Below are 17,149 nucleotides of genomic sequence, written 5' to 3' on the forward strand. Positions count from 1 at the left end.
AAATATTTTGGGGATAGGGAGAGAAGAAAAAGAGTTCTGACCTTAATGAAACTGTATTTTAACCATTTATTTTTTTTAACTTAAATAATAAAGATAATAATATGACTCTGTATTGCTGGCTCCCTGAGCACTTTATATGAACCAGTAGCTTCTCTAAACACAATATTGTTCAGAACACTTTATAAGACAGATATCTTCCATGAAGCAAATAAGGCATGCAGTTTTCAAAATTAGGATGACATCATACATTGCAATTAACTTAGTTTGTATATGTTAATGTAAAGAACAATATTTTATTTCCTCCAAATTGGTTAAATGTTTTGGACATTTAAAATTATTTACATTCTTAAACTTGGAATGATTAATCATTTTTTTTTCATATTTCTGTAAAAGTTTTTGAATACCAGTGAAATCTTGCAAAGTATAGTGTATTAACTATTGGTATTTTATTAAGAGGAGATTACAGGCTACTCATAATTTTTTATGTTATTAAAAAGAAATAATTAACCGAAACCGGTTTGGCTCAGTGGATAGAGCATCGGCCTGTGGACTCAAGGGTCCCGGGTTCGATTCCGGTCAAGGGCATATGCCTTGGTTGCGTGCACATCCCCAGTAGGGGGTGTGCAGGAGGCGGCTGATCGATGTTTCTCTCTCATCGATGTTTCTAACTCTCTATCCCTCTCTCTTCCTCTCTGTAAAAAATCAATAAAATATATTAAAAAAATAAAAAGAAAAAAAAGAATTAATGGATCAATTTTTATCTTTCTTTTTCTAAAACTCCTTGAATCTTAATGATATATTGCATAATGTAAGACAGTATGTAATTCTAGCAAAATGAAGGTAAAAATGATGGAAAAGCTGATCTAGCCAGTTTAGCTTAGTGGATAGAGTGTTGGCCTATGGTCTGAAGGGTCCTGGGTTTGATTCTGGTCAAGGGTTCGATTCTGGTCAAGGGCACATACCTCAGTGCATACAGGAGGCAATCAATTGAAGTGTTTCTCTCACACTGATGTTTTTCTCTCTCTGCCCCTCCCTTACACTCTCTCTTAAAATCAATAGGAAAATATCCTTGGGTGAAGATTAATAACAACAATAAATAAAAATGGAAAAGCAATGGTAATGTTTCATTTATCTTCAAAGTAATTACTTTAAGAATTATGATACAGGAAGCAGTTGCTCTTAAGTTTCAACTAGAGGCCCAATGCACGAAATTCATGCAAGAATAGGTCTTCCTTCCCCTGGCTGCCAGTGGCTAGCTTCTCTCCAGCCGCCGGCAGGCACATGAGACCCAGGCTTCCCTTGCAGCCTTGGTTTCGTCCGGAAGGATGTCCGGTCTAATTATCATATTACACTTTTATTATTATTATAGATTATAAAATATACCAAATAAACAGTGTTAATTATAGGAATAATAAAATAATTAAAATTACTTTCAACACTTAAAGTAAAACATAATATAGTTAGGGCTTTCAAAGAAATTTTATACCACTCACCTATAGTGAGTTAGATTCAGCATGACCTTTATATCTACTAGCTAGGCATTAAATTTCTTTTTCTGTCTCTTGAATCCGATAAACACTTTAAGCTTTAGTGCATGTAAAACATGAACATAGTTTTCTCAAAGGCAGTTAGCTATCCTTTACCTACCCCAAACTGTTGTTTATCTTCTCCTGGGGAACTGGACTCATCATTCAGGGTCCCCTGCTTCTCTTAATTTTTTAAAGAGTCAAAATTTAGCTGATAAAGATGAAAAGTATTAAGCAAATTGTGTTTTAACGTGAAATATTGCACGAGCAACTTTTTTATATGAGCTGATAAATTCTGTAACCATCTTATGGCCTCTGGATAACTGCTCAAGCAGATCAGCTTTTAGCATCAAGTTCTTTGAAAGTCTGCTTCCTTGAAATTATAATTATCATAAAAATAAATTATATTTGTATTATTAATTTTATTAATAAAGAAAATACAAGAAAATTTCATTATGTTTGCTTAAAAAGATGCTTTTTGGGTAGCACAGAATAAAGCTTTTATGTGAATTGTTTTTATGGTTTATACATGCTTTCACAGGTGGCATTCTTATCTGGAATGAAATCTAAGTTAGTCTGTTTGTTAACTTTTACAAAACCTGCAATATGGTTTCACAAAGAATTTGTTTAATTCAAAAAATGAACCCTGAATTGCCCTTGTGTTGACGTAGATGCCTTGCTTCTGAACTGGCTTGAAAATAAGAGGAGGGTTAGGAAGGGGAACTCCTCTGATGGGAAATGAGCAGTGGGGTCCCTAAGTGAAACAATTGTGCTCCAGGAATAATATCTGTTTCTAAGTGAACCTAAAGTATTCTTTAAAAGACAACAGCTTCTTCAGTGCAGGGAATTTAGATAGACTGATGGCAGATGTAAAATATCAACTGAGACAGTACACTTATAAATTGGACACATATAAGTTGAAAAGAGATATAGTGAATATTTAGAAAATTATTAAGATCATGAGGAGTAGATAAAAGCTATCCACTTCCCTCCCCAGTATTGAGAAGAGAATAAAAGAAAAAATAATTTTTGGATAAATGGAGAAATTAAATAAAATGATATTTTATATAAGCAAATAGTTGAGCTACAGAACTGTCCCAACACACAAAAAGACTGAAAGTGGACATTGGACTTCAAAATTTTGTATTTCAAATGGGTGTAGTCATATTTCAAATTACTATAGTCACCATGCTGTATAGTATATCTTCAGAACTTCTTATAACTGGAAATTTGAGCCTTTTGAACCCCTTTACCTATTTTATTTATCCACAGCCTCTGGCATTAATTAAAATATTTTTTATTGATTTCAGAGAGGAAGGGAGAGGGAGAGTGAGATAGAAACATCAATGGTGAGGGAGAATCATTGATCAGCTGCCTCCTACAGGCCCCCTAATGGGGATTAAGTCCACAACCCAGGCATATGCCCTTGATCGGAATCAAACCCGGGAACCTTCAATCCATAGGCCGATGCTCTATCCACTGAGCCAAACTGGCTAGGGCTCAATTTTTTTTAGATTACATATATAAGAGAGATCATATTGTATTTGTCTTTGTCTAATTTCACTTACTATAATGCCCTCAAGGACCATCCATCTTTTCACAAATGGCACTATTTTCTTCATTTTTATACATTTCGTCACCTACTTAAACAATTTAAAAATTACAGCACATTATAGTGCTATTAAAAATGTTGTAAATAATGTAAAACTCAGTTAAATCTCTATTGTGGAGAAAAATAGTTTTAATTATATTTGATATAGCATCACAAAAGTTTTTTTCAGAGAGGTTTCTCATATTTTATAAACACCGATGAGTTCTTTTTCCCTGAGGTAATATAGAAATATTTGTAATTTAGGAGTCCTCCTCCTTGTTATGTGTTTCAAGGAATCTGAAGAAATCAAAAGACTATTTTTAGTATACTCCCAATCAAGCCAGTGACTAAAAGTATGAATTAAAGGAATTTGTATATTCAGTAAGTACAATTATAGATATGTCTTTTAATAAAAGAAGGGGATGGAGTGAATTATTTTCAATAACATTGAGAAAGTCTTTTAAAATCTATCAAAAAACTCTAAAAATATTAGTCGTATTAAGTGCTAATGGTTTATTTTATTCTAAGCATTTAGGCACATATCCAGAAGAATAGGAAGAAGTTATATTGTAAAAAAAAATGCATTTCCTAGTGTTAAGTAAAGCTCATTCAAACATTCAGCAAATAGCTGTGAGTCCTTACCAAGTGCCAAACTGCTAAAAGTGCTGAAGGTAGAGCAGTGACCAAAACAGAGAAAAATTATCTACCCCCCATAAAGTTTATATTCTAATGGGAGGAGGCAGACAGACAGACCAAAAAGTAAAGTATTTAGCATTTCAGATGGCAAAAGTGCTATGGAGAATGAAAAAGAGGAAAGGGCATGCCAGCAGCAGGACTGTGAGTGGTCCCTGGCCACTCACTCATGCAGTGATTAGCATCTAAGAGCAATGACTTAGAAGTGAAATTAGAGCAAACAGAGAATCAGTTCTGCCTGTCATGCTGCAGGCAATGATCAGACTGACAGTGTCCCAGCAGAGGAGTGGATGGATGAGAGTCCTGCCAGGAGAAAGCAGAGGTCTGGGCTCCATCTTCACTCTGCCAGAGCACACGGTATCCCTGGGTTATTTTTTATTTCACCTCATCATTAAGTCAGCAATTGTAGTGCCCCCTATGCCAGGGATTATACTAGATCTTGATACAATAATTATTAAGACATCTTAACTGCACGTGAAAGCTTAAATTCTGACATTTGAATAATACCTACTGGTATAATTATTTGATGTAAAAAGTATTGAAAGATTAGATTTTCATGTTTTGATTCATTAAAGCACATATTGTATTAAAGTGTTGTTAGAAAAGGAATTTAACATTTATTGAGGGCCTTCCCTTATTCAGGTTTGGGGGTAGGGGTTTCATATGCATTACTTCATAAAATTGATCAAATAGTCCTAGGTCTGGTGTATTATGATCCTTATTTTATTTTTTAAAAAAATATATTTTATTGATTTCGGAGAGGAAGGGAAAGAAGAGATAGAAACATCAATGATGAGAGAGAATCATTGATCAGCTGCCTCCTGCACGCCCCCTACTGGGGATTGAGACTGCAACTCAAGCATGTGCCCTTGACTGGAATTGAACCTGGGACCCTTCAGTCTGCAGGCCTACGCTCTATCCACTGAGCCAAACCGGCTAGGGCACGATCCTTATTTTATGATAAGAAAAAAAAAAAAAGTATCCCAATTCATGGAATCAGCAAATAACAGAATAGACAATTGAATCAGATATCTTCATTTTTTTCTTTCAGAATATGATGTGTACAAAAACCACCATATGAAAGATATTAATTTTGTAGCTTGATGATATAATCATTATTGCATGGCCAATATGGAAAAATCCATTGAATTATGTGAAAATGTGTTAAATAAGAAGATAGACACACATAGAGAAGTATGTGTGTATTTGTATAATCATGGAGATGAGAAAAAAACAAAAGAAAATCAAATAACACTATAGTGTTGACTATATAAATTTGGAACAACACCTTTTTAAAGGACCAAGGGATCAAGCTCCTCCAAGCAAAGCCATCAAGTTTAGGTGATGACGGCAATGATGCTTAGAGATTATATCCTCAAAGCAGTTCTTTCCAGGAGTTGCATACTTATTAGAGCATTAACTACTAAATTCTCCTTTTATGTACTGATGGAAGTCTCAAAAGATGAACTATCTGAAGCCAAAATATAAAATTCCATGTGCAGTTAGGCCAAACACTCTGATCTGCCTCCCAGTTATTACTGTCACCAAGCTACTTTTTATTTTGTCAAATGAAATAAAAGTGTGAGTTTGTCTATGCCTTACAACCAGAAAACCAGCATCAAAACCACAAGTTCTTTGGGACTTAACAGAAGCAACATGATCAAGTTGGTCCAATCTCTGCTTTATAGTTTAAAGGGAAGAAGTAATTTAAATTACCTGTTAGGTATAGAGTAAAGAAAGGCTATACCCCAGACATTTCCTAAAGCCCATGATATCTGAACTTGCTTAGACAGCAGGCATGTTGTTGCATGGAAAACATGCAAATCAAATTTTATACACAAAACTTATAAATAATTGGGTTTATTAGAAATAGAAAATTTCAGACAACATTATAGTTTTATTTTTGTGAGTTTTTTTTGTGTGTTTGTTTTTGTTTGTTTGTTTGCCTCATCTTCTTGTTTACACAAAACACATAGTTTTGTGTAAGTCACTCACAAACATATATGAAGTCATTTTGCCCCTGGCAAATATAGAAAAGGAATTTTCAGAAACGGAAGAAAAGAATCTGTCAGAGATTCTCTGGACTTAACTAACCTTCACCAGCTAGCTGTTCAGCCAGGAGCAAATCACTTCAACTTCCTTAGCCTCAGTTTCTTCATATTCACAATCTCCAAAGTTCTGTAAAAAGTAGGTATCTTTACTCATTCAACTAATATTCATGGAATTTATCATTTCCAGGTCTGTGAGATTTTTCTTATTCCGTTATTCTAGTTGAAATACTATATTTAAACTTGAAGAATCTGCCCATTGATGAAGCAGGTTTTTCTAAAATAAAATTTCAGTACTAGTAAATATAATTTCTAAATATAAGGCTACCTTAAGGGCCCATGGTGCAACTTCAGAGATACCACATACTTGGGCAGTTTTGATAATTACCTAACTCAACAATATAAAACTGAACAGAGCTTATCAATTCATTCAGACCAGATCATTGCCAATCATTCTGCTCTACTGATCAGAAGCCATGATATTTCGCCTTAATTACTAAAGCACAATTGTGCCATGTTCTTATGGTTCTTTGATAATGTTTCTAGTTTACCCAGTGTTGTAACCCTCCTTATTTCCATAAATTAAATAAGCTCAAAAAATGTTGCAATTAAAATGGGTAAAGAAGGGTGTGTGGACAGGTTGAGGACAGAGTCGACTATTTTGGCCCTTCAAAGAATTTCTATTTGTCTAGGTTGAACCTCCTACCTCCTACCTGGCATTTCCAATAAATCAATGTCATTCTTCACTTAGGATAATCAAGTTCTGGGACACTGATTTATGTTTACATTTTCACAAAGAATTGATTAAAAATGAGAACACAATCCAGGACAAAGTGGACATTTTATGGCAAACTCTATGTTCCTCCTCCATATGGATACAAAATGATTTTTCCATTCAGAAAGATTATCTTATGGATATGACACTGAATAAATCCACATCCTCTATTTCTTCAACTTCTATGCAGATTCCATGCTCCCATTCACATTTTCATTAACTCATTGTAAATATTTCAAAAGTAAGTGATCATTTGATATAAATCTGTGATTGGTTTAGTGACTTTCTAGAATTAAAGTATCACATTATTTCTTATCAGCTACTCATTTATAAAACAACTCTCAGCATGAGTTACTTCTAAATTGTTTTATATCATCTATTTGTTTGCTTATATTTCAAGTAGAAAATATAATTTTTTCTGATATTGCCTTCCAATTTTTTCAAGATATATAATTGCTTTCTACTGTTAAGATTCTAATTAAACTCTGACTGTGACAACAATCACAAATATAAAATCTAGGTTTTATAGGAAAAACATTTTATTCTTGTATCCCCAGAGAATTGTTAGAAAAACCATTCTAACCAGATTTATTTGCTGCCATATTCTCCTTATAGTTAAACATAGACCCCTTTTTCATTTAAGCCAATTGTACAGATAAATATAGATGTAGATATAGAGATAGATAGATCTTCATTGTTCTCCATGAGGGAAAAATACAGATAATGACTATAATGAATATAATATTAATTTTTCTTAAATATTTTGTCAACAAATTGGCAATTAAATAACTAATACCTACTTCACTATAATTCATTTTACTTTTAATTCTTCTAATAGTATGTCATTCTAACTTAGTGGTATTCAAAGTATAACTGTGTTTTCTCTTCAAAACATAGTCATTCATAAAGTCATCAACTACTACTGATACACTAGGACCATCTACAGTGTTGTTTGGTTGAGCCCCCTCATCCTCTGCTGTCTACATACATTCAGCTAGGGATTACCAGTTCAGATCTAGAAATAGATTATAAACTCCAACTTCACTATTAGATGGCCCTCAGAGCCATTTATCTACTAGATTGAAAACTGCCAAAGAACAAGCATCATATATCTTTGTAGCCATAATGCTTAACATAGTCTACAGTGCATAGTAGGTATTTAATAAATGTTTTTTAAATTAAGTAAATGAATGAATAACTATTTGAATAAGCAAAATCTGGATCTTCCTTTCTAATGCTCACTAGTTCCTTCAGGATTTCAATTCCTAAACATCCAATCTCTGCCTAAAGCCTTACATTAAGCCTGGATAATTTTTCTAGATTCTAGATGTCAAATAGTAAAAATCCATTGGGATTTTTTTTCTGCCCCTCTTATTCATTCCTCATCCCAGCTGAAATCCCTGGATATTTACACCCTGTGTAGTTCAGGCCACAAACATTCATTTGTTCATGCATTCAGTTGGTACTTATTGATTTCCTCCTGTGTGCTGAGCATTTTAGATAAAAAGAGGAGCAGAAAAAAAGTACAGCCTATGTCTCCATGAAAACTAGAGTCTAAAAGCACAGAAAGAGAGTACTGATCATGACTGCAAATAATGTAGTTACAATTCTGTAAAATGCTACAAAATAGAGTAAGATATACAGTGTTCTGAGAGCTCATAGTAAGGAAATTTTATCTTATTGGGTAAGCTAGGCTTTCCTGAATAAGGTACACATGGTCTGATATCTGACACACAAACTGGAAATTACATGATGAGTATACAGGAGAGAATCCAGGCAAATTCTTGAGCAGACAAAGGTCTGAAAAGACCACTATGCTAAAATACAGGAAAGCAGAAAAGTATGGTATAAGAAAAAAAGTAAAAAGTAGGGATAGTCAGACCATGTAGGATTTTAAGGTCATATCTAAATTTACCTAAAAGTAACGAAAGGTCACTGAAAGGTGTTGAACAAGGGAGGGAAGTGAACAGATTTTCAATTTTAAATGATCACCGAAGCTTCAGTGTTGTGAGTGAACTAAACAGGCACTAAGGTGGATGTGGATAGATTGGTTTGTCCTCAAGATGAGTTTTCTGGCTTATACAACTAGATGGATGTGGGTGTTATTCATCGAGATAGAAAACACTGAGTGTGTGGGAAGATCATGAATTTGATTTTGGACATGAATGTGTGTTTGGAAATAAATCCTAGGAGAGATGTCTGATAGGAAATTGAATATATTGGCTTAGGGCTCAGAAGAAATCATTTGTGTTTAGATAGTAATTCAAGCTGTAGATGTGGAAAATAATATAGAATAAAAAGAGAGAAAGCTTAAAAATGAACTTTGAGGGATTCCACTATTCAATGTCTATGTACACAAGAATGAGCCTGCCAGTGGCAATGAGCTGGTACAGAGGAAGGAGTATATAGTACTGAAGAACAAAGAAGAATATGTTTTGAGCAGAGAGAAGACATTGTTTGTGTCAAAAACAAACCACTTGGATATTACCTGAAATCAAAAAAATGTTTATTAGATTTAGTCATAGGAAATCATTGGGAATTTCAAAAAGAGCTGTTTCAATTGACTTATGAGACCAGAAACCAAGATAATAAGTGAGGAGTGAGTAAAAGCTAAAAAGGACATAAATATAGATAACTCTAGTCTCTCTAAGTCTCTGTCATTATGATGTTGGTGAGTGAAGCGAGTTGACTACTTTCTGGGAAACCCTTTTGCCATTGTCTTATTTCTTATTGTTTCTTTATTCTAAACAAGCTAGTGGTGGAGTCCTAGAGTGTCTTCTCCTGGGGACTGGCCACTTTGTAAAATTACTAAACATGAGGAATATTTGCTCACTATATGACCTAATTGTATTAATAGAATCCTAAAGTCTTCAATAAAGATCAAAGTACAAGGTAATTGATGATATCTGTCTGACCTTCTATTTCCATGACTTCCTGGGTAAGTTTCTTTAATATTTCTATAATTTTCCTCTGTAGCATTTATGAATTAGAATTTAGAATTGGGGTACATAATAAAGGTAATATCGTGGAAAAAATATTAGATATGGGTCAATTGTGATATCTCAAATATTATTATACATTCACTCCATTCCCTTCCTTCCTCCCTCTCTCCTGTCTTTGCTTTCCTATTTTCTTCCTTCTTCTCTTTTAGAAATGAATGCCTAATGATCATTCTATACTATACAGGTCACTAGCTGATTAATATAAAAGGTAAATGAAGAGATAATGATCAATACACAGAAATGCTAAAGCAAAGTCTATATCAAAATAAACAAAGATTAATAAAAATAATTGAAGAGAATGGTATTAAGAGAATGAGTTCTTTTTTTTGGGGGGTGGGGTTTTTTTGTTGTTGTTGTTAATCCTCACCCAAGGACATTTTTCCATTGATTTTTAGAGAGAGTGGAAGGGAGGGAGAGACACAGAAACATTGTTGTAAGATAGAGACACATGGATTGGTTGCCTCTCACACAGGCCCTAACCAGTGCATTGGGGCCAAGGAGCATGCCCTTAAATGGAGTTGAACATGGGACCCTTCAGTCCGACACTCTATTCACTGAGCCAAACTGGCTAGGGCAAGAAAATGAGTTTGATAAATACTTTTGATGTAAGGCTACATGTAATGTGGTGACGAATAGAGCACTATTAAGAAAATATAACTTAACAAGTGTCCCGCCCCGTGCTCAGAGCCTATGTATGCAAATTAACCCACCATCTTCATTAGGTAGATAGAGATTATCCTAGAAACTCTGCACAGGTCTAAAAATAAAGATACATTGGTTATTGAAATAATCTAGGTATTAGTTTGGAGGACTGAGTATTAATAAGAGGCATTATGTAATGGAAGTATTCTCAAGAGAGTAATTATTGGGAACATCAAAGGGAAAGGCAGTCAATTTGAAGTCACAATAAGCTTTACATGCAAAATACTTTAAAAATGAGATAAATAAGTTGAAGTAATATTTTTGGCTTATTAGGCATGTGTTGGTAGAACATTCATGCATACATTTATGAAAGTAGAAGAAAATTCAAAATTTAGATTACTGTGCAGTTATCTATATACTTTCTCAAATACTTCAGGCCCACTCAGTAACTAGTATTTTCTAACATATGCCCAATACTGATAAAAAGTAAAAAAATCCATTGATTGAAAATGTTACTAATCTATTTAGTTATATTTACTTACATCAGACTGGAAAGTTAAATTTTAATTTTACTTGTAAGTGAAATCATTTGAAGTTTGTTAATTTCTAGTATGTGTTGTAGAGTTTGTTGTTCTTAAATGACATAAGTAAAATATCTCATCTTTGTCTTAAGAAAATGTCCACAATACTCTTGATTTCTCATATGAAGCTCTTATGAAGAAAGCTTATTTTTAAAGAATCAAATTTTATATATTTTATTTCTTTATCTTTTAAAGATGTTTGATGTATTTATTATTTTGCTTTTTAAAAATTATTTTAAAGGATATTTATTTTGGATCAATCTACACTTACCATAAGATCTAACAGTGACCAAAATTTTTATGTAATTTTAAACTAAGCCAAATATATTTTTCCATGATAGTTAAGTAAATACTTGAGTAGAATCTTAAACTTTGAAGAATAATATTTCTCAAAAAATATTAAATTTCTATTTAATGTAATATTAGGTACTTAATTGACATTTAAGAAATTTTATATTTTTTCTCTAGAATTGATAATATTTTAAAATTTATACATGCTTGAAAATGTTTTTTTATGATCATTTTCTGGGTTGTTTATCTGAAAAATGTCCTAAGATGATGGCAATTATGATGTTTATAAAGTGAAGAATTTCTTCTTTATTCCTTGCTCTAAATATTTTCCAAAAATGTGAATTATCAGGTTTCTTTGGGTTTTTGTTTAGTGTTTTTTTGTTTTTGTTTTTTACTTTGCTTGATAATTCAAATCTTTGGAAATATTTACTTGATCTAGTAAAATGTATGACTCATTTGACTCACAATGATGCATACAGGAAATGATTAAACTCACAATAATTGAAGTCTAATTATTAACCAACTAGAGGCCCAGTGCATGAAATTTGTGCTCTTGGCAGTGGAGGGGGAGGGGTCCCTTCAGCCCAGCCTGCACCCTCTCGCAGACTGGGAGCCCTCAGGGGATGTCCTTAGCACTGCTGTGGAGGTGGGAGAGGCTCCCGCCACTGCTGTGGTGCTTGCCAGGCTTGAGCCTAGCTTCTGGCTGATCAGCGCTCCCCCTCTGGGAGCACACTGACCACCCGGGGGCAGCTTCTGTGTTGAATGTCTACCCCCTCAGGGTCAGTGTGCATCTTAGCGACCAGTTGTTCCACTGTTTGGTAAATTTGCATATTAGCCTTTTATTATATAGGATGATTTAGAAGATAAACAAATTAGCCTTATGCATCACTAGTCACATATATGAAGGGGATTGAAAGGGTGTAATGCAAGCATGTCAAACTCAAAGGCTAACACGGGCCAAATAAACAAGGTTTAAGTTTATGTGGGCCGCAAAAAAAAGCTTCAATTTTCATAGAAACGTAGATTTATTTTGATAGAGACCTGCTGAATACAAAGGGCTGAAATAAATGAGTAATCATTAACATAAAATAATAGAACATTTTAATAAAAATCAATATTTTTTCTTGAACATTAACTTACCAGACACTGAATAACTGCACAAATTAATAAGCATAATGCAAATAAAGCTGTTTTTCTTGTTCTCTGAAATTGAAATATTTCCTGTTGCGCATACCAAACAAGTCAGTACAAGACTAATGATGTGACAATTGGCTGTTAAAATATTCGCTGCTAGTATTAGTGAAGAGAAATGGTGCGTCTGTGGGTGAGGCACATAAGGGAAATGAATGCAACATGATTATACTAATCAGTCATTAGCTAACGTTGTAGTTTGTTATTAATAATTATGTGTAATAGGATATTGTAAAAATCAAGTTATGAAATTTTTATTAAAACGTTTCTTACATACCGTTATATTGGCTGGGCTGCAAAAATATTCATTTTGGGCCGCATGCAGCCTGCAGGCTGAGAGTTTGACATGCTTGGTAATGGTATCTTTCTATCTAAAATATTGATTGTGTCTCTAGGAGTCTCCTAAAAACTTAAATATCTGTAGAAAAATCATGTGCATTGGAAACAGCACTGAATTGGACTTGCCTTGGGGGAAAAATCAATTAATCTTACTTAGTTTTTTCATTTGCAAAGTACAGCTAATTTTTACTTATCACACAGATGTTCTGACTCTTAAGACAACGTATGTGGCTTTTTTGAACAACTGTAATAAGATGACATTAATCTTCAGTTAATTGTTCTTTTGATCACCTGTAAAATTCATCCCTTAGTAAAATACCAAGTAAACAGCTATACAAAATTAAGTTTTCAAAGGGGTTTTGTGAAAATGATTGTGGGACTTTGACACTGGAGAAATGGGGACTATAGTGATACCCCAGAAAGTGTTTCTGTGGGTAGAAAGAAGAGGAAAGTCATGCTAATATTGAAGAGTGAGGTGCATAACTGGGGACTAGAAAAATAATGAAAATAAGCTTCTACTCCTGGTTTTGTCCCTGGAATCTGTTGTGATAATAGACTATGACCTTCAGCAGCAGATGTTTTCATGTCTTAAACATGGATCAGTTTAATGAGTTAAGCCTACTTTAACAGCAACAAATTATAAAGTAATTTGTTTTCTTTTATTGATGCACATGTTATATATACGTTTCCACTTTAATGTCCTCATTTGCATAAGTTTAAATAGGTGTATGAATTACAGCTCTGAGGCTGATGCGAAATAGTTTATGGGTCCCTCCACGTTGTAATGTCTGCTTAAAGACACATGAAGCTCAAATGCTGTATTAGAAACATTTCTTATTTTTCACCTTATAAAACCTCTGAATTTAACTCTGAATAAAGAATACTGTTTTGGCCCAGCAGGTGTGGCTCAAGTGGTTGAGAGCGGGCCTATGAACCAGGAGTTCAGGGTTCAGGTTCAATTCCTGGGCAGGGCACATGCCCCAGTTGCAGGCTTGATCCCCAGTAGGGGGCATGCAGGAGGCAGCCCATTGAATGATGTTTCTCCCTCATCATTGATGTTTCTATATCTCTTTCCTTCTCCCTTCCTCTCTGAAATAATAAAGAATGCTGTTTTGTTTTCTACATCTTTTCATGCATTAATTTATACAAATGAATATAGATTTTTATGAAATATGATGCAGTATGCAGTTGATTTCTACCTATCTTCAATTTACATGCAACCTAATATAAAAAAATTAAACTGCATACACATATTTATAATGCACCAGTAAAGGATTTAAGTATCACATGAGCAATATGGAGGTTCCAAATGAGGAGTGATGACTGTTACCATGGGAAGTGAAAGTGGGCATCTTGGAGGAAGTGTCTTTTGAGCTCTACCCTAAAAGATGACTGGTTATCTCTCTCTTTTTTAATTTAAAAACAATTTATTTGGTTCATTAGATTCCACATATGAGTGAGATCATGTGATATTTATCTTTCTCTGAGTGGCTTATTTCGCTCAGTATAATTCTCTCCAGGTCATTCCATTGTGGAAATGCACCATAGTTGTTTTTGTTGTTGTTTTTTATAGAAACATCTTTTTTAAAAAAACAAAACACAACAAAAACCACATATCTTTATTGATTTCAGAGAGGAAGGGAGAGGGAGAGATAGAGATAGAAACATCAATGATGAGAAGGAATCATTGATCAGCCACCTCCTGCATGCCTCCCGCTGGGGATCAAGCTCGCAACCTGGGCATGTGCCCTTGACCAGAATTGAACCTGGGACTCTTCAGTCCACAGGCCATGGCTCTATCCACTGAACCAAATCAGCCAGGGCTGCACCATAGTTTTTTTTACCCACTCATCTGCTGGGTACTTAGGCTGTTTCCAAGTCTTAGCTATTATAAATTGTGCTGCTATGAACACATGGGTGCATATATTCTTTCTGATGAGTGTCTCACATTTCTTAGAATATAATCCTAGAAGTAGGATGACTGATGATCAAAAATAGACCCAGAGTCATAGAAGCAAGAACAGACTGTTGAACCTGAGAGGGAAGTCAGGGGTGGGTGGGTGGGAAGAGATCAATCAACCAATGAACTTGTATGCATATATGCAAAACCTGTGGACACAGACAATGGGGTGGTGAGGGCTGGGGAGGATGGGAGCAGGCTGGAATAGGTTAATGGGGGAAAAGGAGGACCTACGTAATACTTTCAACAGTAAAGATTTTAAAAAATAAATAAATTACAGTTTATGTTTAATAATATTATTTTGTATCAGTTTTAGGTGTACAGCATAGTCAAAATAAGTTTCAAAAGTGTTTCTCCCTTCTGATTCTGCTACATCTACTGATATAGATTGCTGATTATAATTCTGTAGTTATTTTAAAATTTTAAGACCTTTTATAATTATATTGAATATTTAAAATTACTTACTATCATAGTTTTTTTGTAAGGAATAATAATATCGGCTTATTAAGAAAGAAAGCCATTATGTTTGAAAAAGTTTCAGGGCTTTGTTATTCACTTTGCATCCAAAATTCTATATAGTTTTATTAAGATTTCTAAAGGCATAAGGATAGAAACTGATTATTTTTAAATGTACATTTAACATATTGTATTTAATTATGCTATGTTTATGGGGATGTTTTATTCTAGAATTATTTTGAGTCTAAATAAAATCCAGTTTCCTTTTAATTAAAAGGTAACCTATGCTAAACATTATGGGGGGGGGGGGAAAGAACCCCAATGGAAGACACCATTTTAGTTTTTGATTTTGTAAATATAAGATAATTCAGCTTTCTATTAGTGTTTTGATTTTGTAAATGTAAGATAAGTCAGCTTTCTATTAGTGTCAGCCAGATAAGATTGAAAATCATGTATAGGATCCATCTTTATTTATTTGTGTGTATATATGAGAAATAATGATCCACTGCCTCCTGCACACATGGGTCAAAGCTCAACCACTTAGACACACCGGCCAGGCAGGACCCATCTTTTGAGCCCGAATATATTCTTAATTTTAATGAAATGTCTGAATAAATCACTTAGCCAAATGTATGTTTTTCTATCTATATAATAAAAACCCAGTGGTCGTGACGCTGTAACAACCAAAGACCGGTCACCAGGAGGCTGCGTGCGCTGTGAGTCCCGCATGGGTAGGCAGGCCTGCATGCACAGTGAGGCGTGCACGGGTAGGCAGGGCCACGCGATTTCGTGTGCTGGGTTTCTACTTAAATAATACTAGAATCATAGCAAAACCAAAATTCTTATATGATGTAAATGATAATAAAGGTAATTGCAAATAAGGTTATTCAAAACTTCTTTTAAATACTTGAGGAGGGCTCAGATTTGGTTGTTGAAATCAACATTTCTTTTATCATATTTTCCCACCTTTTTATTCCAAAGTTCAGCCCAGCTAAATCTATTTGTTTCCCTTTTTTAAAAAAATATATTTTATTGATTTTTTTCAGAGAGGAAGGGAGAGGGATAGAGAGCTAGAAACATCGATGAGAGAGAAACATCGATCAGCTGCCTCCTGCACACCCCCCACTGGGGATGTGCCCACAACCAAGGCACATGCCCTTGACCGGAATCAAACCCGGGACCTTTCAGTCTGCAGGCCGACGTTCTATCCACTGAGCCAAACCAGTTCTGGCTATTTGTTTCCCTTTTATCTTAACTTTTTGTTTACTGACAATTAAATATATTTAGTTTATTGTTTACTGTTTATCTGTTCTCTTGAACTATATACAGTTTTCTTTTACTATTGATGTATGTAGAAAATGAGCTTAGCATTCTTTATAAGAGCCTGGGTTAGTTATACCAATGAAACTATTAAAACACTTTTTAATTACATTTAGAACTCCTTTCTCTGTCCAAGTCTCTGGGCTTAATGTTTATGAAACCATAGTTTTCAATTACTGTTTTGCTACCCCATTTCCTTTTAAGAAATACAAACTTGAAATCTTTTCTTTTCACAGTCTCAGTATAAATTCTCAAAGCAGTTACAACTGACCCTGAGCTTTATTAGAAAGTTCTTTCCTATATTGAGTTGAAATGTTTTCTTATGCTTCCACACATAGCTCAATCCCTTGTGGCCATACAGAACAAATCTTATTTCACACAACAGCCATTCAAGTATTTGAAGATGGTTATATTCATACTTCTGAGTCATCTCTGCTCTCGGCAGTTTTCCATGAGTCATGAATTTGATTTCTTTACTATCCTGTCTTTTGGTATAATCCCAATTAGTCTATATACTTGGAGTTTGCTGCAGGACCCTGGCATTAGTCTGAACAACACAGAATAAAGTAGGACCCACACTAACCTTGTTCTTGAGCCTATATTTCCAATAACACCCTTTGCTGCCCAGCCACACATAAGCTAACCTGATCAGATTAGATTTTATGATGATTGCTTCATAATGTTGGCTTATATTAAATTTAAAGTTAACTAGAATTTGGGCCAAAGATGGAACT

The sequence above is a fragment of the Cnephaeus nilssonii genome, assembly GCF_951640355.1.
Source record: "Cnephaeus nilssonii genome assembly, chromosome: 6".
NCBI classification, from domain to species: Eukaryota; Metazoa; Chordata; class Mammalia; order Chiroptera; family Vespertilionidae; genus Cnephaeus; species Cnephaeus nilssonii.